A 3,212-nucleotide genomic window follows, 5' to 3' on the forward strand; every position below is an offset into this window, starting at 1 on the left:
AACATACACATACATATTAAAGTTGAACTCATGATAAATTTGACACATTAGACATACGATCAGGTATTAATCTTTTATTCTGAGCTGAAAGAGAAAAAATCGTGCTAGAATAAATTAGCGCTCGTGGGAATCGAACACGTGTCTCGGGGGCAGCAGAACGGAGATTTTTTCCTGTGATAAAACAAATTAAAAGACTTTGGAATTTTATTATCCTTATGAACCTTGGTGCATATGATGTTATTCAGCATTAAATTCTCCATTTTAAATGGGACTTTCGAAAGGCACTACATTCAAATGTTTTTCCTCTCACTGCACCTTCCCATTGAAAATGGCTATTTTTCACACCTATTTTGAAAGTTATTTCATTTAACCTGATAGTTATTGCAACTACGGTCTTATTATTTAATCTGCAGCTATCCAAAATATTAATCTTTCTAACTCTAAATGGCAATTATTAAGTTTTTATTATATTTATAATTGACATGAAAAAAGTATTTATTCGCATCGCTAAAGCAACAGCATTATTTTTTCGGCTTTATCCTAGATTGTCATTGAACTCTTGTAAAGATAATTATTATAATGCCAAAGGATCCCTCACCAAATACATGGTAAAAAAGGTCCCGGTGCAATTTGTAAAGTCTTTAATATTTTTTATTTTATGCTATCCTGATAAAAAAATCCTTATGGAAAAAACTCAAATTATGAACAGTTTTTGCTCTACGTCGAACTGAAAATCAGATTTTGGTACATACTTTTACCTGTGGAGTGGAACATATCACAGACATTTTTTCCACCTTTTGCGTGGCTCTCGTGCAAGTTTATGCAGAAAAAGAATTTCACGGAAGAACAAAACGATGTAATCGCTTTGGAAGTAATAAGCTCTAAGCGTTCGGGCGACGCGCTGAGTGTTTAGGCAATGCGCAAAGCGTTCATATAATCGCATGTTATCGAGTTTCAAACGCGAAATGGGATTTCTATTATCAAGAGAAGTTTGGTTGTCGGAATCGGTCGTTAATAATAAATTAATTAATTTCAAAATTATCGCCCTAGCAGGATTGGCACCGACGTCTGCGCTCGGCACCGATTTACTGAACAGGGCAAATTAAAATCGATAAATTCAAGACTTATGATTAATTTCATAAGCTGAAAAGGTCGAGACAAACATATTAAAGTTAATTAAAATTTAAAAGGGTGAAGGGAAATCTATTTTTTGAGTTCCGGCATCAAGGTTCAGTGTGAGCTATAATTGATCATGATTTGAAATTGAATATTTATGAGAAACATAAAGGAATAATGTTACAACTATGAGCATATAAGAGAATAATGTTATAGGCTCGATAGCATGCAATTATATGAGCGTTTTGCGCGTTGCCTAAACGCTTGGCGCATCGCTCGAACGTTTAGCGTTTATCACTTCCAACGCGATTACATCGCATTGTTCGTCCATGCAATTTTTTTTTCTACGTAAACTTGCACGAGAGCAATCTGAAGGGTAAAAAAAGTCTCTGATCTATCCCACTCCACAGGTAAAAATATGTACCAAAATCTGACTTTTAAATCGTCGTAGCACACAAATTGTAATTTCCCAACCAATAGTTTCTGCATGTAAGAAAATAATAAAATACTTACATTATCAATGTGCTTATAACTATGGCACTGAGAAGGATTTATTTTTTTAATTAAAAAATTTTGTTAAATTCAGACACCGAAAATATTCTCTAACATTGTGTTTTATTAACTTATTTCTAGGACGGTTTCTTTTTTCAGTAGAGGGGAAAAATGGAGCACTGGATGGCATACACAGTATCTCTTAATTGGAAAACCGTCTATGAGGATACAGTAAATGTATTCAGAATATTAAATTTTTTAGTGACGTTTTGACTCTTATGAAAGATCAAAAGACAAAGATTATTTGACTTTTATTGGATTCAAAGGCAAAAAAGGATGAGTTTTTCATTATAGATTTAACTTCAAGCTTACTTTATTTTATTTTCATAATCAATTTCACACAGATTAAAATATAAACAAATTGAAAAGATTGGTTCCTGGAGATGTTGTACATAAGTAGATAGTTTGATAATAGATTAAATTGAAAAAGAGAAAGATAATAAAGGTAATAGTTTTTTCTAATTCTTACAAAAAGAGTAATATTTATCAATTTCTGTGGATAGTTGTTTAAGCAACGGGCTTCTCAAAAATATTAAAGATCAACAAATGTAAATGGTATCTTAATAAGTTACTTTAAATTTATACCTATATTTGTTATTAGTATTAGCATTAGATAGGAATATTACATAGAAGTTTCCTATTAAAAATGTTCGTGATGACGAAGCCTGAAAGGCCTCAAACCATGTTTGGCCCTAGCATTAAAAAAAGGCCGATAAATAATAAAGAAAACTGAATGTGGTGGTTTGATTGTCTCTTTTAGTTTCCCCCTATTTTTCCTTTGTTATATAACTCTATTTAATGAGTCGATTACAATCTTTATTAGAAACATACTTCCCTCCTTTTAACTCCTTTTGTACAATGATGATAAACAAATTAACTTTTTTTAAATATATGTTTTTCTAAAATGATTTTTTAAGCATACTTATCATTAAGCCTTCGTGTACAGTGCCGTTACACAATTTGACATTTAAAATTTAGTTTTCTTTTAATTTACTTCAAAAAACCTTATAAGGACATCCAATGACTTGTATTTTAACCTATATTCAGTAAAAGATTAGTTTGTTAGGGCATCATTATATACTTTTTTTGTAATATTCAAATCAGAAATATAAAACAAAATTTATACCTATTTAAGTCTCAAAACATGTAATTGAAAAATTTTAATTTTCATAAATTGTTGGTCATAACTTACGGGTGTATGTGTATATCTTTAAAATGCGTCCAAAGTTGAGGTTCGTGGCACTGCAAGAGTCTTTCAAATAAGAGACACAAGGCCACTATACCTTGCTCATGACTTGATACGGTGTGGAGACGAAACCAATATCGCAGGTAGAACGCTCGAAATGTGTAGTACATTGTACAAGGATCATCATATAAGTAGCAAAATGGACTAGCTAAAATTAAGAGTATTAGTTCATTATTTAGAGTAAATATATTAATAATGGAATTAATCAGTTTATTCCCTATGCCTCATGCAGAATATGTTTTACAAGTAGAGTTTTATGTTCACGTAAATACTAAGCTGATTCCATAATTGTTGCATT

This window comes from Belonocnema kinseyi, chromosome 3 (assembly GCF_010883055.1).
Source record: "Belonocnema kinseyi isolate 2016_QV_RU_SX_M_011 chromosome 3, B_treatae_v1, whole genome shotgun sequence".
NCBI classification, from domain to species: Eukaryota; Metazoa; Arthropoda; class Insecta; order Hymenoptera; family Cynipidae; genus Belonocnema; species Belonocnema kinseyi.